The sequence below is a fragment of the Polypterus senegalus genome, chromosome 12, assembly GCF_016835505.1.
Source record: "Polypterus senegalus isolate Bchr_013 chromosome 12, ASM1683550v1, whole genome shotgun sequence".
Taxonomy (NCBI): domain Eukaryota; kingdom Metazoa; phylum Chordata; class Cladistia; order Polypteriformes; family Polypteridae; genus Polypterus; species Polypterus senegalus.
The window spans coordinates 117,169,042-117,196,486 of NC_053165.1; the positions used below are offsets into that span (position 1 = coordinate 117,169,042).

General features: G+C 43.0%; 1 long non-coding RNA gene across 1 annotated transcript; it reads left to right on the forward strand.

Annotated features, from left to right (window-relative positions):
• The first annotated feature begins 1,005 nt into the window (after positions 1-1,005).
• On the forward strand, positions 1,006-26,584 carry LOC120540575. The gene is made up of 2 exons (XR_005635822.1): positions 1,006-1,111; positions 25,396-26,584. It is a non-coding gene; the product is annotated as an uncharacterized LOC120540575 (long non-coding RNA).
• The last annotated feature ends 861 nt before the right edge of the window (positions 26,585-27,445 follow it).

Sequence of the window (27,445 nt, forward strand, 5' to 3'; positions counted from 1 at the left end):
CAGGAAACAGCCCACCATAACTGGCCCAACTTAGAAATGCCAAGCTAACATGCACAACTTTGGGATGTGGGAGGAAAGCCCACACAAACATGGGGGAAACATGCAATTAAAGGGGGCCGAATCCAAAAATCATCAGCGCTAACCTCTCCACCAAAATGCAGCCACTAGAACTAATCTATATACAATATATAAAAGTCAATGTGTGTACAGTTGTGCTTGAAAATTTGTGAACCCTTTAGATTTTTCTATATTTCTGCATAAATATGACCTAAAACATCATCAGATTTTCACTCAAGTCCTAGAAGTAGATAAAGAGAAACCAGTTAAACAAATGAGACAAAAATATTATACTTGGTCATTTATTTATTGAGGAAAATGATCGAATAGACCAATAGAAAATTCTAAGGGGTTCACAAACTTTCAATCACAACTGTATGTATGTTCCTGCCTGAACAGCTGGAGCGATTTTCTTGAAACTTGGTACACATGTTCCTCATTGGTCGACTAAAATTACTGTAGGGTGAAATCAGCCGTAACCCACTCCCTTCTGGGTAGGGTGGGGGGTGTTCCTGCGGTCTTGTATGCATGTTATCATCCAGTTGACACTCTGAACGACCACCAGAGGGCGAACTGGAGGCAACTGCCAGCATTCTTTATGCTCGAGCGCCACCGAGCCACCTGTTGCTTTTTAAATTAGAGTTCTACGCGTGGAAGTGTGTGTGTCTATCCGACCCGGAAGTGAGACGTAGAGTCAGGGTGAGGGCTCCAGCTCCGAGGATACGCAAGCGAGGCCAGTACACCAGCAAAAGGAAACCTGCTACGAAAGACAGTCGCTTAGCTGCTAATGCACAAATGATGCGAGTACTTTGGCAACATGAATCCTTACAGCAGAGAGATGCCCAGAATAGTTCTGACGATTTAAATAATTTCTAGGATCCCGTGCTTTTAACAGCACGGGCTTACACAGTTAGTATATACCAGATGACTGCCAGCATTCTTTATTTTTGAGCAGCACTGCGCCCCTGTTGCTTTTCAAATTAAATAGAGTTGGCTGGTTCAGAGCGTCAACTAGATGATAACGTACATATAAGACCTCAAGACAAGCACATTGGTGAGTCTTCAATGTTTGCTAATTTATTTTTATTTTTAAAGTTGTGTTTTTTTAAATATATTTTTCTCAAACAATTAAAAACAATTTATTTTCCTCCTGGGCAATGCTGGGTATTTCAGCTAGCTATAAATAAACTTATTTCTATCACTTCTTGTAATGTTTAATGTGTTCTGTTATTCTGCCATTATTGTGTTTTTGGTTTTTTTTGTGTTGAACAAATTAGTTTAAAAGGAGTCACCCCATTGGAAGTTTTTACATTTTATTATTATACAATGTCAAAATCATAGTGGCTTTAATTTGGCTGACACTGATGAACTGCAAAAAGAATCTTTACAGTCAAAGTGAAAACAAATCTTTGCAAAGTGATTTGCAGGAATTACAAATTTAAAAAGCAATAAGTATTCACCCAATTCAAGTCAGTATTTAGCAGGGCTTGGGCCTCCACTGTTAGTCTTTTCGGTGTCTGTTCAGCACCATGCTGAACCCCGCTCAAGTCTCCCTTTGCCAGTCCTTCATGGTCTGCACTTCACAGGGCCAGTTCTATTCCCATAGTGTGGCTCAGTCACTCTCCCGACCAGCTGACTCCATATCAGATAGCACAGGCTCCACACTTCTGCCTGTCTTTTTTATTTATTTATTTTTATTATTATTTTTTTTAACATTTTATTGATTTTATTAAAATCAAATAACATTCCATACAAGCAAGGTAAGTTTAACAAGTTTCAAACCTAGTCTTATTTATTTTAACCAATGTGAGAAATGGTGGCCAGCACCACTACCCGGCCGGGATGTCTATGAAATGGAAGGATAGGGGAAGAGGAGTCTTGAAGGGCGCTATCGCCCCTGAACTGTTACTTGGCAGCCCCCCTGGGTTAGCAACAGCACCTTGGCTTCCCACAGGGCTGTATGGGAATTACTATTTTTCGGCACATCCCTGTTGGGTTCAGAGGATGCCACAAGATATGGAAACTGTGAGAGCTGCAGAGCCCTACTTTGGGCTTCAGCCATACCTGGGAGCAATTCCAGACCTCCTTATCGAGCCACCTGGAGTGCTCCTGGGTGTGGCTTAAATAGGAGGCAGCTGCCTCTCAGAGGGAAGCCATAGTTGGAGGACAACGCTTGTGAAGCTTGCCTGTGGAGGATGAAGGAGGCTGCAAGGCTCTGGAGGAAAAGGATGGAGTTTTAGTGTGCTTGTGACTGTTGGTATCCGTCGTCGTTGGTGCTCCTGAATGGTGTGCCTTTCCCTGAATAAAAGGCTTTTATGTTGGACTGAACTGGTGTCGTTGCCTGTTTGTGTTGGATTGGGGTGACAGGAGCTCTCCTGGTCTTCACACCTTCTAATTCACACAACTCTCATCCTTTTCCACTTTCTTTCCCTTATGCATGCTCCCTTGAAACAGTATATGGGTGATGATGTGGCAATCACCAATACTGCATGTGAATGCGTGATCAACCAAGCACCTTGGTCAACCTTGGAGCGGCTTGTGTAGGTTTTCACAGTCATCTGTGCCCACCTGGAGCCTGGATGGTCTGAATTATTTATTTAATTGAAATCGCTTAATGCCACAAAGCTCTCTCATCACTGGCACCTTGTCCAGGGTTTACTCCTGCCTGGTGGCCAGTGTTGCCAAGTTAGGTACTGGCACACAGAATCCTGAGTTGGATTAAGCATGGTCAGGAAATAGATGGATATGTTGTTTTACTTTTTTATAATTTTGATCTCTGTACAATTTTGTCATTGACAATCTGTACAGAAGTATAATCCAGCCTGGTACTAAGGGTGCATGTGGGTTTTTGTCCAGGCAGTATATTTTTCTACCTTATCTCACAGACATATAGGTGACTGGTGAATTAAAATCATTCAAGTGTAGGTGCATGTGTGAGTGTGGCCTATGCTGAACTGGCAAACAAATAAAACTGGTTACTGCCTTGTGCTCTATGCTGTTAAGATAGGTCCCAAATACTTCCAACCCTAAAATTAGAAGATGGATGTGTGGATTGATAGGTGTGGATATTTATGTCTACAGTGGATTCAGAAAATAGTGAGACCCCTTCACTTACTGCATACTTTATTGTGTTGTAGATTTAATTTTAAAAGGAGATATTTACCATTTGTACCCATCTGTCTTCCTACAATAATTCACATTGACAACATGTGTTCAGAAAGGCATTCTAAACTGTGGTCATTAATTATCTTTGAGAGGAGTCTGGAACTTGATTGGAGTCCACCTGTGGCAAACTGAATTGAATGGACATCATTTAGAAAGTTATACACCTATGTATATAAGGTCCGTAATTTATACTGCATCTCAGGACAAAAACAAGCCCTGAAGTCTAAAGAACTCTCTGTAGATCATTGCAATCAAACTGTGGAGAGGCATAGATCAGGACAAGGGTGTCATACCATTTTTAAAGCTTTGAGAATTCCAATGAGCACTTTGGCCTCACCCATTTGGAACCATCAGTACTCATCCCAGAGCTGGTTATCCAACCCAACTAAGTAAATTATCAAAAGGGGCTTGGTCAGTGAGGTGACTAAGAACCCAACAGTCACACTAACTGAGCTTCATAAGTCATCTGTTGAAATGGTAGAGTCTGTTGGAAAGGACAACCATCACAGCAGCCTCTTATTCAATAGATGTTTATGGTAGAGTTGCTAATTTCCACTTTTAGTTGGCAAACAGCATTTAAATGCCTCTAAGAGCATGAGGAAAAAATTCTCTGGTATGATAAGACAAAATGGAACTCTTTGGGCAGAACTTCAATCACTATGTCTGGCCAAGACCGGCACTGCTCATCACCTACTTAATATAATCACTGTGGTGAAGCATTGTGGTGATATGCATCATGGTACGGGATACTTCTAAGTCGGAGAGACAAGGAGACTAGTCAGAATTTGAGGGAAGGATGAATGCAGCCAAATACAGAAAGTTCCTTGAGGTAAACCTTTGTCAGAGTACACGCAACCTCAGAGCTGACGATAGTTCACCTTTCAGCATGACAATATCCTGAAGCATATAGTCAAAGACAGAGTGAGTGGCTTTGGGACAAGTCTCTGGCTGTCCTTGACTGGCCCAGCCAAAGCCCAGACTTAAACCCCATAGAAATCTGTGGGGACACCTGAAAATGGCAAGTTACAGATGCTTCCCATTGAATCTAATGGAGCCTGAGTAGATCTGCCCAGAAGAATGGGATAAAGTGCCCAAAATCAGGTGAGCAAAGCTTGTAGAGATTTACCCAAGAAGACTCAAAGCTGTAACTGAAGCCACATGGGCTTCTGGAAAGTACTAAACTAATTATCTGAATACTTACAGAATATGAATGAGAGATTTTAGTTTTTGAGTTTTAATACATTTTCAGACCTTTCTGAAAATATTTTTTCACTTTGTCATTATGGATTATTGAGTGTAGATAGGTGGGCAATAATTGGAAATGTATCCATTTAAAATAAAATCTACAATAAAGTGTGCAGAAAGTGAAGGGGTCTGAATACTTGTTAAATCTACTTTATATTCATTATGTCTTCGATCATAGAGAGCTAAACGTGTATCAAGAGACAAAGAGCTGTGCAGGTTCATATTCCTGGGTTGATGGTCTCATGCTGATGGTTCAGTCTTACTCTTGGTTTCCACTGCTAATGTTTAATTTGTACTCTGATATCAGACCCACTCTTTCCTTATCTGATTAATTAATAAGATTTCTTCTTTCTGCCTTTCATTTATGAGACTTACATGCTTTTGGACTGTCATATCTGTGCTTTGGTTAAATGAGGAGGATTAAACAGGCAAGCAAGTCTAAACCAGTTGAATATAGTGGATTAAAAAATATTGTAGATGAATTGGCATTATTAGTTTTACAAAGCTGTAAACAGTAATGAACTCATTATTCATATTTGTCACTCTTTAAGGTCTAAGAAATTATCAAAATTTTTTAGGCTACATAACTCCATTGAATGAGTTTGCTTTAAACAGTGTTCATAAAATACTATAACATTGCTCACCTCACAAATCCCATGCATCATCATTTCTCCCTTGTAGCTTTTATTTTAATTCATAACTAAGAACATTTTTTCTGCTTGTCAATAGGTAGCATTAATCACACAGGCAAGAAAAAATAAGAGAAACAGAGAAACAGAGCTGAGTTTTTATATGAAGACAAATAGCACCAAATCTGTGCTTCATTGGAGGGCGTAATTAAGAACCTGAAATGAGAACTGATCAATTCACTTCCACTCTTCTAATTGGTTGTGTTTAATTCCTGCATAAATATGGGATTCGACTCATGTTTAACAGATAGAATACCAATAACTCCAAATTACTTGCATTTTCAAATGTACATTATGTTCATTCAGTTTGAAGACACATATTTCTCTGTACTATAAAAAAAATCTTGGAAGAAGACGAGACGTGATTGTCTTAGAGAGATACTTTTATGCCAAGAGATGAAACCACGACCGGGGCCGGAAGCCCTGCAAGACAAGAGCTTATGTAAAGAGATTTGGAAAAGTCCTACCCACATAACCACGTACACGGTTCAATCATTTCTCAGTTGTGTGAATGCTATTGTCAGACACATTTCTTGTAGAGAGAAAGAAACAATATTCAGTCACGGGCAGTTATACGCTGCATTTTCACGATGTAATTCCAAACACGGAATCAAAGTTCAATGCGATATTGATGAAAATGTAAAAGCAAAAAGAGACTGAATATATTGACCTAGATGATATGACAGAAGTGTGCCGCGCAAGATGCAGATCATTAGGCAGCAGCAGCTATCCAGCAGCTAATTGAGCAAAGAGGAGGCAAAAAAAACTGTATGTGTTTCCCATTGTATCATCATTTAAGGTGGGGTGTCAGAGGAGAGACTGCTTCTCCTTGGGGTGCGTTCAGCCCCCCTCTTCACAATTTGAGCGGTGGAGACGCGAAGTGGCCGGCGCATGCGAACAGGACCATTCCAGCCTGTCACTGATATGGACCGGGGGGTGGCAGGTTGGCAAGCAGGGGGCATAGCCCCCTAGTATATTATAAAAATAATAATCTCTAACAGATGCTTTGTTTAACTTGACCAGTTATTACTTGAGACTTGGGTTAACTCAAGGTCCAAATCAGCCCCCAAAATAACAGACCCTTCTCAGCATCTCATGCAAAGACTAATCACCTAGTATGGAAAACAGACGCAGTTATGAATGGCACAATATAAGTAAACAAAATTATCTATTGTGAAGGACCGAGGAGACAGCAATAAGGGTTGGGGTTTCCGGCCCCGTATATTGTACACAGCAAAAAAACACCGGTCAAAATTATAAACAAACAGTTCATAATGCGCGACGCCGACTCCTGGCGTCGCGGCCATTTTATTGGGGAGGAGCGGAAGTGGAGGAATGCTGGGAAGGACCGCAAGGGAGGATGGGAAGGATGGCGTCAGGGCAAGATGGCGGAGGAAGGGCGGAAGTCCCGCACTGCGGTCAATCCAGGCCTATGGTGCAGGAAGGTCTTTCTTTCTACGAGGAAGCAGAGGGAGAAAGTTAATACCCCACCATTCCCTGGCGCGAATGGTTTCCCAGGTGCTATCGAATCAATCCGCGCCTCCTACTCGCGTGCGTGACACGATCCCCCCCTTAGCCCAGGACCGTCAGGTCGGGCGGACCTAACCGAGAGGTCGTGAATACGAGAGGGCATCGGCATTGGCCTGAAGGGTGCCCGCCGATAAGTGACAGTGAACTTATACGGCTGTAAGTCCAGGAACCACCTGGTGACCCGCGGATTCGACTCTTTGTGTAGGGACATCCACTGAAGTGCAGCGTGATCAGTCACCAGAGCGAATTCGCGACCCAGCAGGTAGTAACGGAGGTGGGTCACTGCCCACTTAATGGCCAAGGCCTCCCTCTCCACTGCCGCGTACCGGGTCTCCCGGTCCATCAGTTTCCGGCTAAGGTACATCACAGGGTGCTCGAGCACCATCGGCGCTTTGGCTCAGCACGCACCCAGGCCTGTGTCCGGCGTCGGTCTGGAGAATAAGCGGAGCCCAAAATCGGGCGTCCGTAACACAGGTGCCGGCGTTAGGGCCTTCTTTAGGTCACTGAGCGCGTGTTCTGCTTTGTCGGTCCACACCACGTATAGGGGCGCCCTTTTTGTCAGGTCAGTCAAGGGTGCTGCTCTTTGAGAAACGGGAACAAACCGGCGGTAGTAACCCGCAAGCCCCAAGAAAGCCTGCACCTGTTTCTTGGTACGGACGGGCCATTCTAAGATGTCTTTAACTTTGGAGCTCTGTGGCGCACCTGTCCTTGTCCCACGAGGTAGCCTAAATATTTGGCCTCCTTTAATCCAAAAACACTTCCGGGGTTTATGCGGAGGCGGCTTTAGCCAGTGTTCGGAGGACAGCTGCGACCTGCAGTAGATGCTCCTCCCAGGTGCGGAATAGATGACAACGTCATCCAGGTAAGCGGCACTATAGGACTGGTGGGGCTTCAGCACTCTATCTACCAGGCGTTGGAAGGTCGCGGGCCCCGTGCAGCCCAAATGGGTGGACCTTGTACTGCCAGTGCCCGCTAGGGGTGCTAAAGGCCGTTTTCTCCTTTGCGGATGCCGTTAAAGGAATTTGCCAATACCCTTTTGTCATGTCAAGGGTAGTCAGATATCGAGCCGTACCCAGCCGCTCAAGGAGGTCGTCAATGCGGGGCATGGGGTAGGCATCGAACTTGGAGATCTGATTCAGGCGTCTAAAGTCATTACAGAACCTCCAGGAGCCGTCTGGCTTGGAGGCGAGGACAATAGGGCTGGACCAGGGACTATGGCTCTCTTCAATTATGTCCATGTCCAACATACGTTTCACCTCCAGTTCGACCTCTGCGCGTTTTGCCTCCGGGAGTCGGTAGGGCCTCTCCCGGACGATTACCCGGGCTCCGTGACTATATCGTGCTCAATCAGCGGTCCGGCCGGGTGACTCGCTCACTACCTCGGGGATGGCTCGGAGTGTTTGGGCTAACTCCTGCCGCTGCTTGGGGTCCGCTCTTCGCCGAGGTTAAGGGCAGTTGTGCTTGCGAAAGGGAGAGTGACCTACGGGAGCTGGGAGCTCCTCTCTATCTCTCAGGGCTTTAACAGGTTGACATGATAGATCCTCTCACTTTCGGTCGACGATTGGGCTGTTTCACCAAATAGTCGACGAGTCCTTTCTCTCCTTAACCTCGTAAGGCCCTTGCCAGTGGCGAGCAGCTTCGAGTGGGAGGTCGGGGCGAGCACCATAACTTCGGTCCCCCGGGCGGAACTCCCTGAGGACGGAGTTGCGGTTGTAACACCGGGCCTGCGCTGCTTGCGCACGAGTCACGTGCTCTTTTAGGAGGGGCCTGATCTTTGTGAGTCGGTCGCGCGCAGTTGCGCCACGTACTCAAAATGTTAGAGGAGGGAAGAGCCTCGGCCTCCCAGCCTTCTTTTAGGATGTCGAGGATTCCCGGGGTTGTCGCCCGTATAGTAATTCAAAGGGGAGAAGCCTGTAGAGGCCTGGGGTACCTCCCGGTAGGCAAAAAGCACGAGCGGGAGGAGCTGGTCCCAGTTCCTGCCGTCCGCTGACTACCTTGCGGAGCATCTGCTTAAGCGTCTGATTAAACGTTCACCAACCCGTCAGTTTGCGGGTGATAGACCGACGCTTTCAGGTGCTTTATCTGCAGTAATTTGGCTACCTCCTTGAACGTATCCGAAGTGAAGGGCGTACCCTGGTCCGTGAGGACCTCCTTGGGTATGCCCACGCGTGAAAACAAATTAACCAGTTCCGTGCGATGCTTTTAGTATTAGCGGGCGCAGGGGAACCGCCTCTGGGTACCGGGTGGCATAGTCCACCATGACTAGGATATACTTGTGGCCACGGGTTGAGGGCTCCAGGGTCCCACCAAATCGACCCCTATCCTTTCAAAGGGGATGTCCACGAGGGAATAGGGACTAGAGGAGCACGGTCCCTCCTAGGAATCTGGCGGGTCTGGCACTCGGACAGGATTGACAGAACCGCCGGACCTCCTCATTGATCCCAGGCCAGTAAAAGCGGGCTTAATCCTCTCCAGTGTTTTTCGGCCCGAGGTGGGCCTAGGAGGTGAGCATGTGCCAGCTCGCATATCTCCCGCCGGAAGGTACGCTGAATTAGCAACAACTTCCGCACCTCGCCCTCATGGGTAGCCACTTTCGGTACAACAGATCATTCTCAAGGACAAAGAAGGGTTCCCGCGGTGTGGATCCGTCCGCTGTTGAGCTGTTAGGCAGAACGACGCATTCGGGCAAAGCGCGGGAGTCATCATTCCACTGCTCCCTCTTAAAGGAGGCGGCGTGGACCGAAATTGATGGTCCAGGCGCGAGAGGGTCTTGGGGCCTGGGCCGGGAAGAGTTCCTGGCTAGTCCCTTCTCCGGCGGAATCTTCGGGTCAAGGTCCGTAGCCACGGAAAGGTCCCCGAGACACCAGCGCCCATAGGGCCTGCCCTTGTGCACGCGTGGAGGCCGCGGGAGGGTGCCTTTTCCCCTCATAACAAGATCCAACGAGGCCCGGGAGCGCGAATGGCTTACCGCTGATTCTTTTAGACCAGTCTTGTCCCAAAATCACTGGGAAGGGGGTCAGGTAACACAGCGACCGTCATTTGGATTGGTTCCCCTTCCAGGTGACATAGCAGTGGCGGAACGATATGACCTAGTCCCCCATGCACACAGGTGACCAACAAATGCTGTTTTAACCACTGTTGCGGTAAGACAAACGGCGAGCAACAATGGTAATGTTGCTGCGGAATCAAACAAAGCCACCACGGCGTGCCCATTTAGCAACACCACTCCCGTGTTCGGACTCGCCAAGGGATGCGGCGGGTACAATACCTCTCCGCGATGTCCAGCTGCAGTCCATAGGCTCCGGGCGATGTGATGGGGCAGTTTGGCAGCAGGTGACGGTCTCGCCACACTTGAAACAGCGGCGGACCCGGCCTCTCTGGCTCTGGCTGGCGCTTCTGCAGCGCGTCGAGGGCTCGGGGTGGCCGCCCGTCCCTGCCGGTTCCCGCGAGCAGGCTTTTCTGACCCCCAAGTCGGAGGACCGCCAACTGGCGCTCCAGGGCGTCGAGGAGGCCCGACATGTTCTGATAGGCGTGTCCCGGACCTGCTGGGCGAGGGAACTGGGCATCGCATTGACCAGGCCTTCACAGGCCACCCGCTCGACCACTTTCCGCCCGTCGGGTCTCTGGCCGTAGCCAGCGGCCCATCTTGCCCCAGAACTTCGAGCGCCTGGGCGCGGGGCTTTTCAGGGTCAAAGACCCAGTTCCGCCATTCGCCGCCTGCTGGCCGGGCTAATGCCGTAGCGGGCCAGTATTTGGGCTTGAGGAGGTCGTAATTAGCGGCCTCCTCCTCAGGGAGGTCATAATAGGCCGCAGCGCGGTCCCTTCAGGTATGGCGCCAGATGGGCGCCCACTCGGACCGCTGCCACTCGTTCGGGTGGCCGTCCTCTCAAACATGCCCAGGTAGGCGTCGGCGTCCTCGAAGGGCCCATCGGACTAGGAGGAGGCGGCTGCCTGGGCGGTCTGGTCTCGCCCGTTGGGCTTCCACTAACCTGGCCTCGTGGCCTCCAGCTCCCGGTGGTGGCGGCTTGCGCAGCTGCAGCCCTGGAGCTGGTCATTCATTCCTGCAGCACGTGTTGAGGTCCTGTCCCTCCGTCATTCCGGGATCTCTCTATCCTGCCGACTACGCCAGATGTGAAGGACCGAGGAGACAGCAATAAGGGTTGGGGTTTCCGGCCCCGTATATTGTACACACAAAAAACAGGTCAAAATTATAAACAAACAGTTCATATCGCGCGCCGACTCCTGGCGTCGCGCCATTTTATTGGGGAGGAGCCGGAAGTGGAGGAATGCGGGAAGGACCGCAAGGGAGGATGGGAAGGATGGCGTCAGGGCAAGATGGCGGAGGAAGGGCGGAAGTACGCACTGCGGTCAATCCAGCCTATGGTGCAGGAAGGTCTTTCTTTCTATGAGGAAGCAGAGGGAGAAAGTTAATACCCCCATTCCCTGGCGAATGGTTTCCCAGGTGTTATCGAATCAATCCGCGGCCTCCTACTCGCGCGTGCGTGACACTATCTACTGTATCTATCTATCTATCTATCTATCTATCTATCTATCTATCTATCTATCTATCTATCTATCTATCTATCTATCTATCTATCTATCTATCTATCTATCTATCTATCTATCTATCTATCTATCTAATAAAGTGCCTTTCACATGTATTTGTCATCTGCATGTCTGTCTGTTGCCTTCTAAACCATTGCACTCCTTACTCTTTTCAGAGATGGCTTTCTTTGGTCAGATGCCTCTCTCTTTGGCTTGCTCTCTTTCTAATAGGCGTGCAGTTCAGCTTGAGTTCCTTCTTTAAAAGGTGCCCTTGTGAATGTCACATTTACTTATAGGTAAACACAGCTTTTGCTTCAGACACTCTCCTGAAATGAGCACAAGTAAATATCACACTGCATTAACTTTCCTTGAACAAATATTTGCAGATTGATGCCATGTGAACTGCAGGCACAAAGTGTGGGGCAGAGGAAGGGGCCCGCTTTGAAGAATACAATGGTCAGTTCTATGTAGCTTGCAGCTTTTCTTTAATTTTAAGTGAGCTACCTACATTCCAACAATTTAAAAGCTGAAGGTCTTTGATTAAATAAAGTCAGCCTCAGATTACCAGTGTCTTATGGGTCTATGACTGGCAAGCAACTACCTATAGGCAAGTTGTGGTGATTAATAACCGATGGTACCTAAAAGAAAAGGTGTCTCTCTTATCTAGCCTCACTCTTTTTTCTATTACAAGAACATGGGGAAACATGTAAACTCCAGCAGACCCCCGTGACCCTGTAGTTAGGATATAGTGGGTTGGATAATGGATGGATGGATGGATTTTGCAAGCTTTATTAAAATGTTTCATTTTATATATCTACAAAAACACGCTATGAAACAGCAACAACATTTATTTGTCTAGCACATTTTCAAACACAGGATGTAGTTCAAAATCAGTTATTCAGTCATTTTCCAACCCACTATATCCTGACATAGGGTCAGGGGGGTCTGCTGGAGCCATTCCCATTCAACATATGGCGTAAGGAAGGAACAAACCCCGGGCAGGGCGCCAGCCCATCGCAGGGCACACAAACACACAAAGCACATTTTAGAATCGCCAATGCAACTAATCTGCATGTCTTTGGACTGTGTGAGGAAACCGGAGCACCTGGAAAACCACGCAGGCACGGGGAGAACATCCAAACTCCACGTATGGAGGACCCAGGAAGCAAACACAAGTCTCCTAGCTGTGAGGCAGCTGCGCTACCACTGCGCCACCATGCTGCCATAGATTGACATGCTTTACAAAATGTCAAAGAAATAGTTGCAAGAAAAGAAAAACTAATTAAATTAAGTTAGAATAATCATTCATAAATACCAAAAACTGCATTAATACAGGCTTACAGTATTGTATTCTACTGTAAGTCTCTAAAATATGATGATGAGGTCAGATGGCTGGGATGGCAGGAAAAAATTAAATCTGCAGGGCTTCCAAGGCCAAAAGGCCAGCAATTCCTCTCTGGGCATTCAACCTATCATAAATGTACTTATGTTGTTCCTCAATGTTTCCAGGATTCAATACAAAGAATATCATGGACATCTGGGGCACCCGTCTAGTTCTGAGCATCACAAGCAGCTGCTCAGGGCCACAATCAGGTGGTGTTGGTGGAGCAAAATGCTACCACACAAAAAACAGAAAAAGAAAGCAGAAATCTATGAAGAATATGATAATTCCATGCATGTATAGTCTATTATGGATACAACTAAATATAGCTACAATAAAGCCAAATTAAAAAGTGTTTTAGGAGTATTTCAAAATGATCCATGGTGTTAGCCTGTTGTATATCTTTCGGTAACGTACAGAATACCAGATTTTTGCAAAAGGAGGCCTCACCACTTCTTTTATTCTTAACTCTTGAAACAGTAAGCGGCCCACTATTAGAAGATCTAAGGTTATGAATTGGAGTATAGGAGGACAGGTATTACAAAACATAGGAAAAAGCAAGATCATTAAAATTTTATAGTAGGTTTTAAAGTTAGTTCTAAAGGACATGAGCAACCAATGTAACAATACTTGAACTGGTGAGATGTGCTCAAATTTTCTTTTTCTGGTTAAGATTTTTGGGGCTTTATTCTGAACTAATTACATTTGATTGATGTTTTTCCTAGGTGGTCATGTTAGGAGTACATTACAGTAAACTAACTGAATAAAACCAAAATTAATTCCTCTGCATCTTGCAATGATATATAAGGTGTAAGTTTTGCAATGTTCCTTAAATGAAAAAATAAAGACCTAGTAATCTGGTTAATGTGTGATTTAAAATGTAGGTCAGAGTCTACAATTGCATGCACATTTTGTACTTCAGCCTTAACTTTCAATGCTAAGGGTTCAAGTTTATTTCACATTTTATATTTTGCCAAAAACTAAGAATTCTGTTTTTTTCTTTTATTTAGCTTGAGAAAATAACTACTTATCCATTTAGAAATACCAGCAAGACATTGGATTAGAGAGCCAGGAGTGTCAGGGTAATCAGGTGCTATAGCTAGGTAAAGATGCATGTCATCTCCATAGCTGTGGTAGATCACCTTGTGTTTCAATATAACCTGCTTTAATGGAAGCATGTCGATTGAATAGAACAGCGGTTTCTGAATAGATCCTTGTTGTGCATCATGTGCAATATAATGGACCTCCCAATTACAATCACCACAACTGCTAAACAGATTCTAACTTATATCCAATAAACTTTAAATGTCATGTTCTAGATGATTTTACTGATATTCTGAGGAGGGACTTTCTTCTGCCTTGCATATTTGTAATGCATTGGGGGCAAACAATTTCAAACCATAATCCATACCACTTAACTGTAATGTTCTTTAGAAAGTTAAAAAAAAAAATAACTTAAGTGTATAGTGTAACTGAAGTTTAACATAAATGAAATATTGTAATGTTATATGAAAGAGAACAAACTCCTGTGTGTCTGTGTATGATGAAATTGTCATTCATTTTGTGATTTTTTTTCTATTTTTGAATTTTCAATATAATTTTAAATACTGTGAATTTTTATTTTTGTATGCATTTGACTTAATGATGCACCCACCTTGCCAGCTCAATCACTGAGAAGACCTACAGCTACAACCCTGAATTAAATTAAGTTGTGTTTTGTGTTAACTTGAAGAGACCCACAATCCTGTAATAGAGTTACAGATATAAGAATATAGAGAAATGGATGGAAATTCTGAATGTGGAAAGTCTAGTAAATATACTTGAAAGTAGGTCTTAAAGTGGGCAATCAGGAGGGTGTGGGAAACAGCCTGGACACAGACAGACGGACATCATTTTAAAGTTCAACACACATTTATTTACAATAATAAAGTGCACAACCCAGTGCCGCAGCACCAATCACCCCCAAAGTCCAGGCCTTTTTCCATACTGCGTTTCCTCTCTTCAGGCCTCCTCATTCCTATCCCAGACCTCATCCTTTTCCACCCAACTCCAGCCCTTAATGAAGGGATGTCGCCCAGGATGTGCTCCGTGTGTGCTCCAACAATCTTCCACCAACATGCCCCAGTGTGGCGGAAGTGCCGGCTGTATCCCCATAAGCACTCCAGGTGTTCTTGCTCCTCTTCCCCCCAGCACTTCCTGGTGTGGCGGAAGTGCTGAGGCCCAGGGCTCTCCGGGCATTGGGGTGCCCCCTGGCGGTGACCACGGGCACCTAAAGGGTTGGTAGCCCCCAAAGCAACCAGGGCGGTTCCCCCCTCATGTTCTGGAGGAGGCGCAAGCCCTCCTCCGGTCCTCCTGGGCGTCCCGGCTGAGTACCACCCCCAGCTGCTTAAGGAATGAAGGAATAAAGGGGTAAGGAAGGAATGAATTAGTATGTCAAGATTATAAAAACAGGCATAGAGAGGGAAGTGAGAAAAATATCATGAGAGGAAACTGACATTGTGTAACTGTATTATATTTTGACAAAGCCACCTACTGTACAACAATTGTGATGCCTAACTAGAGATGAAACCCCAACTGGTTCTGAACTCATCTAACCCATCATCTGTTCATATCGTTATGTTTATCTACCTGATTTTCACTTGAATGTGACCCACAGGGATGGCCATTTCTGTAACATCCAAAAGGATGGACTAGAGACCATTGTGTATAATATTAACATTGTAGCAAGCAGGACTTATGGTCACCCTCTACTAATAATAATGCCAAAGAGGGTAAAGTGTGCAATAACAGCTGATCTGTGGAGTAGCAATATGTATGTGAGAGGGATACTCAAAGTATCAAAATGAACAGAGACAAGCCTTTCTAGGTCTGCTTTCACAGATCTTTTACTCTTCTCTTTCCACCAGGGAGGCTTACCCAGTCTCTAGGTCAATATCATATCAAATCACTCTATTTTCTCACATCCTTTCCCTCCTCCCTTTCTGTTTCTCTGTCCATCAGAGGTTGGCCTTTCTTCCTTTTTTCTGCTATTTGTGTGTTTGCCATTGCTCATCTCCTACTTCTGCCCTCTGATTCAAAAACATGTAAGATCTGGTCTATAAAGGCTCAGTTCCACAAAACAACAAGCATTACACTCCTAGATTTGTGAGGGTACAAGCGATGCTCAGAATTAGAGTACATGACTGGAGAGAACTTACTAAAATATTGTTACTGAATAGTGACATAATCTGCACTGACCAGGCTATGCCCACAGAGGTTCTCTCTAAAAATCCACCCCCCAATGTCTTCCAATCTGTACACTGTAAACCTGTCTGGGTTCAACCAAAAACACAAGCAAATGAACATCTCAATGATGTATTAAATTTGTTAAGGAAACGTTAATGATACAGTAGTAGCGCTGCTGCATTGCAGTAAGGAGATCAGGGTTCACATCTTGGGTCCTCCCTGGTGAATTTGTATGTTCTCCCTGTGTCCACGTGGGTTTTTCAGTCTTCTCCCATAGTCCAAAGACATGCAGATTAGATGAATTGGAGATTCTGAATTGGAGATTCTAAATTGGCCCTAGTGTGTGGCAGGGGTGTTTGTGTGTATGTGTTTTCACCCTGAAATGGACGGGCACCCTGCCCAGGGTTTTGTTCCTGCCCTGCATCCTATGCTAGCTGGGATAGGCTTCAACAGACCCCCGCAACCCTGTTCAGAACTAAGCAGGTTAGAAAATGATTGACAGACTGACTGATATTAATGATAGTATTTCAGCAAGAACTTTGTTTGATTTTTAGTCTATATTTTGTTAAAAGAGACAGAACAAATGAAAAACGTTTGATTGAATACCACAACCCCATATTTTATAAAGACAAGTATTAAAGGCTTTTCAGCAAAAAACAATGTCCTGCAGGACCCAAGCCTATGACCAGACTGGCAAGGATGAGCACACTTCCTGTTAAGTGCAGGCCAGGCAGGGGGAAGGATACCAGAGGTGGTCTGGCTGTCAATCATCTGGTCTGTAGAGTGATGGAAAAGAAGAGGTGTTAGTATACACTGGCACCTTCTGGATCAGTGTTGAATTGCCACCACCAGAGCCTTTAAGCTGTCCCAAAGGTGCACGTGTGTGACAACAAATTCTACTATGGAATGTTTGGAATTTACAATTACATAGTAATTTTTACTTACTTTAGTTACTGGTTTAGATGAACAGTCAGAACTTGAATTCTGTGTAAACTCCTCCATGGTTCAGCTAGTATTAGAGTTGTTAGGCATGTTTACTATTTTGGGTATATTAACGAGAGAAATCTGTAGCATCTGTGGCTCATCATTATCAACATCATAAACATTTTGCTTAATGGGAGTTCTTTATCATCTCCTTTTAACTGGGTGTGACTACCCACCATTTTGCACAAATGCCAATTTAAAGCTCATTTTTTTCCAATACATTATACTGTACACTATATTGTTCAAACTATGAGTGACACAGAACCCTCAGGCCAGCGGCAATGTATCCTTCACTTTTGCCACTAACTCTGTGATGTCTTTAAATGCCACAGTGAACTCTGGTTTAACAGAATGTTTTTTCCCCTTGCAATACGTTGCTCTCCACCCACATGACACACATGTATATGTCAGTCCTTCATAACCACAGCTTTGCTATTGGTCTAAAACTTTGACAACAGTAGCATTGCTCTTTGTTTGTTTATTTATTTATTTTAATTTTATTGATTTTATTGTAATCATTCCATACAAATAGCTCAATTTTTACAAAAATAGGATTGAAAACAAATCAAGCCCACCCCGGAGAAAGAGAACATGGCCAATGGAGTAAAACTTAAAGCTAGTAAAAATAAGTAAATCGATGAGTTTAATAAGCGGATCAAGATAAATGGAGAAGAAAAAGAAATGGGGAGAGAAACTGCTTCCTCAGTGCTTTAAGCGCTTAATCCAAAATATTACTGATTAGATCCTGCCAGGTTTTGAAAAAGTTCTGCACAGAATCTCTAAGTGAGAAGTCGATTTTTTTCCAATTTCAAATAATATAAAACATCAGTTACCCACTGACTTAAAAGAGGTGAGTGAGCATTCTTTCATTTGAGCAAGATAAGTCTACATGCCATTAGTGAAGTAAAGGCAATTACAGTTTGTTTCTCCTTCTCCACTTTAAGCCCATCTGGGAGTACACCAAACACAGCTGTTAATAGGTTAGGAGGGACTGTGACACCAAGGCTGTCTGAAAGGTAATTAAAAATTTTGTTCCAAAATGATGTTAATTTGGTGCAGGCCCAAAATGTGGCCCAGTGAGGCTGGAACTTGATTGCAGCGTTCGCAGGTTGGATCCTGCCCTGGAAACATTTTGGGGAATTTTAAGCAAGACAGATGTGCTCGATATATAATTTTGAGTTGAATAATTGTATGCTTTGCACATATGGAGCTCGAGTGAATTCTCTGCATTGCTATCTTCCACTCCTTTTCTGATATGTTGAGTGAGATATCCTTTTCCCACTGTCCTCTTAGAACTTTGAAAGGGAGGGACTGTAAAGTGGTTTTATATATTGCAGAAATGCTGTCTGAGTCCTCGAAACTCAGCAATATTTATTCCAGCTTAGAGGAAGGTGGGAGGTGAGGAAAATCAGGTAGGTTCTGTTTAACAAAGTTTCTAATTTGATGGAAGTAAAAGAAATGTGTTGCTGGGAACTAAATTTGGAATGTAATTGTTCGTAGGATACAAAGACATTGTGTATGTACAGATCTCTAAGTGATTTAATCCCAAATGTTTTCTAGACATTAAAAACTGCAGATGTTTGCAAGGGTAGAAAAAGGTGGTTCTCGTGCAGAGGTGCCACAGATAAAAGCTTCTCTATCTTAAAATAATTACTACATTGGTTCCATATTCTGAATGAGTGAAGCACTATTGGGTTGTTAGTATATTGGCATAACTTGCATTTATTGGGGGCACAAAGCAGGGAATGTAAAGAAGTATTGCAGGATTTTATTTCTATTGCAGACCAAGCCTGCTCTTTGCGATTAAATCGCTTTCCCTATTTTAATCTCCACCCTCATGAGGCATTGGATTGATTTAGAAATATCAAACTCAGCGAAATGTCTAATTGTCCTCAAATAGAAAGTATTTACTTCTTGGAAGTATAAAAATTTTATTATTATATAACAATGTATCACTATGGATTTAATTTGGCTTTTTTGATAACAGACAGGAAAAAGACTCTTTAATGTCAACATGAAAACACATCTCTGCAAAGTGGTGTAAATTAATTAAAAAATCTAAAATAATTTATCCTATAAGTTTTCTCCCCCTTCAGGTCAGTATTTAGCAGATGCACCTTAGGCAGCCATGACAGCTATGGGTCTGTTCGCACAGGTCTCTATCGGCTTTGACACTGCCATTTTTCCACATTCGTCTTTGTAAGACTGTTCTAGCAGATTGTGAGAGAAAAGCCATGTTGAAGCCCAGCCACAAATACTCAATTGTGCTGAGGACTGGACTCTGATTTGGTCACTCCATTACATTAACATTTTTGTCTTTAAGTCATTCCTGTGTTGTTTTGGCTTTATGCTTCGGGTAGTTGTCTTGCTGAAAAACAAATCTTTTCCCAAGGCACAAGTTTCTTGCACATTGCATCAGTTTTTCTTCCAGGCCTTCCCTATATTTTGCTGTACCCATTTTCCCCTTTCAAGCCTTCCAGGGCCTGCTGCAGAGAAACATTTCCACGCCATGACGCTGCCACCATGATTACTTCATGGTGCAGATATTTTGCTTTTCAAAAATGTGCTGCGTTTGCCTTACAGGTGTTCAGGTCTGATAGCCAGAAAGCTCAGTTGTGGTCTTATCAGACCATAGAACCTTCTTCTTGCTGACATCAGAGTCCCCCATGTGTCCTCTTGAAAACTCTTAGCTATGATGTTATGTGTGTGGCTTTCTCTTTGTCATTCTCACATAAGGTTGTGACTTCTAAAGCAATAGGGAGACAGTTGTCACCTAAGCTGCTGTAGCTTGTAAGTCCTTCAGAGTCATAAGAGGTCTCATGGTGGTCTCCATTACTAGTCTTCTTCTGACCTGATCACTCAGATTTTGTGGACAACCTGGTCTAAGCAGGTTTTCAGCTGTGAGATCCACTTTCCATTTCTTAATGTCTGATTTAACTGAACTTCCAAGGATTTTCAGTGACTTGGATATTTTTTTGTCTCCATCCTCTAACTTGTGCTTTTCTGTCAACTTTTCACAGAGTTGCTTAGAGTGATCTTTTGACTTTATTTTGTAATTAGGCCAACACACAACATAAGCTGGACAAGCCAGATGAGCTGCATTTATACTATGATAAACTGAAACCCCAGGCAGATGGTCTCCATTGAACTAATTCTGTGACTTCTAAATTCAGTTGACTACAGCAGTGATGATTTACATGTGTCATATCAAAGGGGGTGAATACATACAGTATGTATTTTAATTATTTTGTGTTTCATATTTGTTATTTACTTAGACCACTTTGCAGATATCTGTTCTTACTTTGATATTAAAAAGTGTTTTTGTTCTGTTAATCATTGTCGACAATTTGTAATTAAATCCACAATTGGCGGCACGGTGGCGCAGTGGTTGCGCTACTGCCTCGCAGTTAGGAGACCCGGGTTCACTTCCCCAGTCCTCCCTGCGTGGAGTTTGCATGTTCTCCCCGTGTCTGCGTGGGTTTCCTCCGGGCGCTCCGGTTTCCTCCCACAGTCCAAAGACATGCTGGTTAGGTGGATTGGCGAATTCTAAATTGGCCCTGGTGTGTTTATGTGTGTCCTGTGGTGGGTTGGCGCCCTGCCCAGGATTGGTTCCTGCCTTGTGCCCTGTGTTGGCTGGGATTGGCTCCAGCGGACCCCCGTGACCCTGTATTCGGATTCAGCGGGTTAGAAAATGGATGGATCATTTAAATTTGTATAGCAATAAAATGTGAAAAGTCCATGGAAGGAAATACTTTTTAGGTACAGTTTATACATTTGGCCCAGCAAGACTGTTACACTTCTATTTCTTATGTAGCCTGTAAGGGTCTTGTCTCTTAAGCAGCCTTTGGATTTAAAGGAGTCCCACTTCTTCCAGTAAGTGCCACAGGTTTTTTTTTTTTAGAACATTAGAACAATCTAGATGAGAACTGGCCATTCACCCCAACAAATCGAGTTTTGAAAGTCTCTAAAGTCTTACTGTCTACCATACTTCTTGGTAACTTATTCCAAGTGTCTGTGGTTCTCTGTGTGAAGAAAAATTTCCTAATGTTTGTGTGAAACTTTCCCTTAGCAAGTTTCCAGCTGTGTCCCCATGTTTTTGATGAACTTATTTTAAAGTAACAGTCTTGATCCTGGAATAAGCCTAGTCACTCTAAGTAATTTTAAAAGGCCTTAAGTCAGTCGTCACTTTTAAAAGTCCATCATCATCCCACCTTCCACTTCTTTGTTCCTTCTTGCTCAGCTGATATTCCAAACATCCTTTATGGTCTCTTGCTCTCTATTAAATAAGGGTTAGTCATCCCAGCTAATTTTTAAACCACCTGCCCTCTCGAGTTCCCTGGAGATATTGCATGCCTCTGCCAAGGCTAAGCTCACTTTCTCTTCTTCATGTAGATGCTTCTGCTCGTTACCATGCCGGGCCATCCAGCAGGAAGAAAGAAATGTATCACCCCATAGTGTTGCCCTAGTGTCTACAAAGTCTATCACTGTTGTGTGTCACCTTTCATACCTGCAATCCCCTTTCAGCTAGGCCAGTCATAAACCTATCATTATGCACATTGCATGATTGTTTTAATTATCAGCTTAGTCATGAAAAATTCTTTGGATTTTTGTTTATCATTGGCTGAGCTTTTAAAGTAGCAACTTCCTTTTAATATATGACATGCCTTATGGAAACAGTAGTATTTCAGCAGTGACATTAAGTTTATTGGATTAACAGAAAATGTGCAATATGCATCACAACAGAGATATTACATCAATACTTAGTTGAGCCTCCTTTTGCAAAATATAACAGCCTCTAGACGCATCCAATAACCTTTGATGAGTGTCTGGATTCTGGATGGAGGTTTTTTTTGTATTCTTCCATACAAAATCTCTCCAGTTCAGTTAAAGTTGATGGCTGCCAAGCATGGACAGCCTGCTTCAAATCATTCCATAGATTTTCGATGATATTCAAGTCAGGGGACTGTGACGGCCATTCCAGAACATTGTACTTCTCCATCTGCATGAATGCCTGTGTAGATTTCGAACTGTGTTTTGAGTCATTGTCTTGTTGGAATATCCAACCCCTATGTAACTTCAACTTTGTGACTGATCCTTGAACATTATCCTGAAGAATTTGTTGATATTGGGTTGAGTTAATCCGACCCTCGACTTTAACAAGATCCCCAGTTCGTGAATTAGCTACACAAGCCCCAGAGCATGATGGAACCTCCACCAAATTTGACAGTAGGTAGCAGGTGTTTTTCTTGGAATGCAATGTTTCTTTTTCTGCCATGCAAAGCGCTTTTTGTTATGACCAAACAACTCGATTTGTGTCTCATCAGTCCAAAGCACTTTGTTACACAATGAATCTGACTTGTCTAAATGAGCATTTGCATACAACAAGCGACTCTGTTTGTGGCGTGAGTGCAGAAAGGGTTTCTTTCTCATCACCCTGCCATACAGATATTCTTTGTGCAAATTGCGCTGAATTGTAGAACGATGTACAGATACACAATCTGTTACACACGCATTCAAATCAGCAAAATTACAAGGGTACCCACATTTTTACACGGCCAGTTTTTCACATTTGATTTAATTTCATACAACTAAATACTGCTTCACTAAAAATCTTTGTTCGGGAAACACCCCAGTACTCAGATGTTCCTAGGAAATGAAAGACATACCACTGGTATCTTTTTTGTTGAAAGTAAATTATTATGCAGGCTGAGAGGGGTTTACAAACTTTTTCATATGCCTGTATTTTTTAGTTTCATCGTTTCTCAAAATTAGGCCTATCCTTTTGGATTAATGCATAGGCGCTTGATTACTGCTGTGTTATTTGAGTTTGTGCACAGTTGGCCTTGCAGTCATAATTAAATTTCAATTTTCAATTCAATTCAAATGCAAGCTTTTGAGACAACTCAGGCCCATTTGATTACATCTTGCCTGAAGATGTGGCCTGAGTTGCCTTGAAATCTTGCATATTGTAATCTTTTTAGTTAGCCAATAAAATGTGCAATTTTGCTTGACTTCTCAATACATTCACATTGGCTAACACGGTACAACACCCTAGTACTACAATTCAATTGAATTAAGTTTTATTGTCCCAAGAGGGATATTTAGTTTGTTGGCAGGTTTTACAGAGAGACTATGACAACATTAAAAACACATCAACAAAGAACAAAGCCATCACATAAAAACTTAGTACAAATAAATAAAATACAGCAGTGAGCATAATACAATTCGTAAAACATTAACATTTTTACCCCAAATTTAAATGAGCCATGGCTGATGGATTTAAGAGTGTAATTTGAAATTCATTTGTAATGGATTGTAAGGATGAACTGGCTTCCCAATTGGGATGGAGGGACCCTTGCTTGGTCAGAAGGCCCGTATAGTGGATAGATTCTGTAAATGGATGCTATGGACACTGAGTGACTCAAAGAGTCCAATCGAGTAGTTTGGGTGATAACCAGGCCTCCCTGTTTAATGCCAGACAACCAAACAAAGAAAGGACCTTTGAAAAGAAACAGGTGTGTGAGGGAGCAATTAAGTGAACCACAAGCAAGTTGTCAGAGGATTTTATCTCAAGTAGCTCTGAAGAGTGAGTCTGGCTTGGGAGCGCCATCCTGTGGTAGTATAGCGTGCAAAACTTACACCCCCCTTCCAGGAACATTTGACTTTAAACAGCTCCAACCAGAAGGCATGGGCCTTCTCTGGGCATAAGGGAGAGGTCATTAGACCTCACTGGGTGTCTTCTCTGAATGGTGGAAGGAAGAGACAATACTGTTAGTACTTGTCCTGCAGTGGTATCGCATATCTGAGTTGAGCTCTTAAGGTGATCCATAAAACGCCCATCCATGACAACAGACATCCCAACTGGGATGCTTGGTGTTCACTTTCCTGGGTGGGACAGCAAAGTGGAAGAACAGGGGGAGGTTGCCTATTAGAATTACATACTCCTTCAACGTGGTAGGGAGCAGTATCCCTTTACTGGGGCACCCTTGTGTACACCCTTGGGGCAACCAGGGAATTGCAGTCTTATTGGGCAGTTCTGATAGGTGCTGTAAGAGGTAGCTGCTGAAATTAGGTGTCCCTACTTTGAGGCCTTTTTCACCTCATGTGGAAGTGCTGTATAGTTGGAAATATTCCCAGATGCAGCGTAAAAGGAGCTCGCTCACCTCAATCAAGATGGCAGAGTTGGGAGGGCATTACTTGCTTGGAGAAGTGAAGAAGTTAAGGAAAGAAAAAAAAATGGTATTGTGTTTGAATTATGGAAAAGTGGAACTTGTGTAAGTTATTTCATAAAAATAATTGTTCCTTTAAACCCATGACTTGTGTCTGTAAAGTTGTGTCTGGGTGTTGGGACTCTGTTCCTCCCCCTGAAGGTCATACATTGAATAAGTCAAATTGAAAGTGAGCTTTATATCAAAGTAGAAGTACGCCACTAATTAAGAATCTGGCTTATGGCTAAGATGGACTCTTCAGGACAAAACTAGAGGACCAAAAGCTGAAATGCAACATAACATTCTTAAGTCTGCTTAATCCAATTTGGGGTTGTTGGATAAACAGAGCCTCCTATCCTGGCAATTTCAGGTGCAGATAGAAGTAGTAACCCTGCACAGGATGCCTGTAACTCCTAATGAAGTTGAGCTTTTTAAAAGAACTGTCTTAGAAGTTGCTGTTCCTGTCCATTTTTAATCTGAGTCTACGCACACCCCAGCAAGACCTCAGGCATAGCCAATGAATGGAAAAAGGTCCTTTGAAAAGTGCCACGGCTACATCTTATAAGAAAAGCCGCCCCAATGATTTTGCAATTTGTATTCATTGTCTGTACACAAAGTCTTTTATTGATGTGTGACCCACCCATGAAATTAGCCAGGCTGTCATTACCAGTCAAACAGGCTTGTCTCATCAGAAAAAATCTGAGTTACACACAGGATACCTGATGTGTCTGATGGCGAATCTTTCGCTTTGGGCAATTAATCCGCGATGAAGGAAGAACACGGAGAGGTAAAACAAGAAAGAAAGAAAAAAGATCCTCAAGTACTTTTATTGTCAGCATAGTTTCATTTACAGATAGTCTGGTTTGACTTGGCAACTTCTCAAGTATTCGTTTTAATAAATGCTTGATTGTATTACAGGCTGCAGTTTTTCATCAAAAAAAAAAAAGGACAGAGTAAAAAGACGGGTTGAACTTCTGTGTGCTTAGAGAAGGGCCAAGTCTCCAGCTGTCTGACTCAGAGAAAACACGGCAGCCACTCCCTGCTGAAATATCCTGACAGGCCAACAGCAGTGCCTGGCCCCAGCCCTTGTTTGTTTCTTCAGAGACATCACTTTAAATATAAGAGGGATGGATAATAGCATCACAGAAGGTGACAAACAGTCCATCGGGCAGCTTTCATCTGACCACCACAGAATTTGAGGCCTAAATCATAAAGTAAAAGGAGTGCTTATTTATTGTTGAATGTCCATGCAAACATCATGTTATTTTTTTTTTGTCATTGAGTTTTATTGATTTTAGACTTTAAATAATTTGATTTTCTTAATTACATATATTCATTTACATATTTTCAAATTTTCTTTCTATAGAATACTTGGGAAAAAAAGGAATGGAGCAATCACTTCTTATATCCATACATTTTCTAAGTCAATTATCCATTTATACAAGTGACAGAATGGAATGTGCCTTGCTTATTGGCAAGAAGCTAGCACTGGCCTAAACTTTTAAGTAACTATAGACTTTCAGGAATGCAGCAAGATGGTATTATTATAGAACCTTCAGCCATTCCACACCTGAATGAAGAATCTTCTATTTATGAATCTCTAGTCCATCTTCCTCTAAAAAAAAGTTCTTTGTTGCCCACTTTCACTGGAACCTCTCAAGACCTTGAGAAATCAAAACAGCAAGCATTGATGCCACCCTACTCAGTACCTGACGTCCAACACAATTCTTATGCAACACTCTTCCCAAAATGGAAGAGCACTGGAATTAAGCAAGAAATGCCCTAAGGGGTTCAAACTTCACCCACAGAGTACCAAGTGAGTTTGCCTGCCTCAGATTAGATCTGGGCCATCTAGTGCCAGAAGATGCAGTTTAGCTCTTAATATTTGGCACTATTGGATCATGTAAAGCTAGAAGAGACATGTCTGATAGTTAATTATTCCTGAACTGTTTTATTTCCTACACAGACACCATCTTTCATGGTACAGAGTAATCCGCTGGTCTAATTACTCCAAGATCTGTAGCAACGGTCCAAGCGCTTGAAAGGTCTTCCACTATAGCCTGTTCATAAATCATGCCCCCTCACTTGAATGATGAGTATGGAAGTACAGAGGAAGAGAAAGTGAGGGAGATCAAAGTGGAGGTGGAAAGGTAAAGTAAAAGAAGATCTGGAGGAAGAGGGCTTGACTGATGATGAGGTGCAGGACTGAGCTGTATGGAGAAGGTTGATAGACACCGCACAGAAGTGGGAAAAATGAAGAGGAGGAAGAAGAAGAAGATCCACACCTGATCATCCATATTGAACCTGTGTATCTAGTTACTAACTTGTTGACAGTATAGTAAAGACAAAGAAACAAACAATATCAACAAATGTAAAGTAAAGCATTATATGAAATGCTGTAACATAAAAATACTACTGCTATAAACATTATTGTATGTACATAACACCGAGGCAAGCATTCTTATTAAGGAAATGCTAAATATTGCACTTTAAGGAATGTTACTTCCTAAATATACAATAAACAGGTAATACAAGATACTGTCCATACAATTAAACCTACTTCTTGTCATTCTTCTGACTGATTCTGTACAATACAAACTCTTGGTTAGTATAAAGTATTATATAACTCTACATGGAAATGAGTAGTACACATGCAGTACACCACATAATACTGTATACTATCATACATGCTGGGATATGCACCCTGATTGGTGCTGCCTGTCTAATAATTGGATTGTGGAAAATGACTGCCTATAATAGCAGAATTTCTGCCAGTCAATCTCACAGACACATTCACCCACACATCTATACTCACTCATACTGGGCCAATTTAAACTTGTCAGTCCATGTTTAAAAATATTTTCCATCTATGTATTTTGCAGAACACTGGAGCCTTTACTGGCAGGAATGGGTACAAAATGGGAAACTTAGATCAGCCTAAACACTACAAATTCAGACCAGCCCAATTAACAGAAGGTGCACATTTTTGGGATGAGAGAGGAAACTGGACATTCTGGAGATCCTGGTGCAGTGTGATAGAAGTGTTAACAATTTGCCATCTTAGTGTAATATTTATTACACAGAGATGCACGTTTTTTTAGCAAGTATAATTATTTGTCCTGTTTCCTTTCCATACTGGAATGTGTCGTGTCCCTTAGTTTACTCTACCAGTATCTGTTCTAAGTTTGCTCCCCAAGTGCCAGGACCACCCCAGCTTCACCTTGATGAAGAGAAACATACTTATCTATCTTAGCACAAACAGTAATTCACTTTTAGGATGTTCTGGGCATTAAAGTAGATAGGGGAAAGTGAAGTGCACAGACACTGTACCACGTGTGAAGACATCTGATCCTACAAACAAATAACATGCAATCTCCTATAAACAAGAGTTTATAATATTTAACATCCTGTTTCAT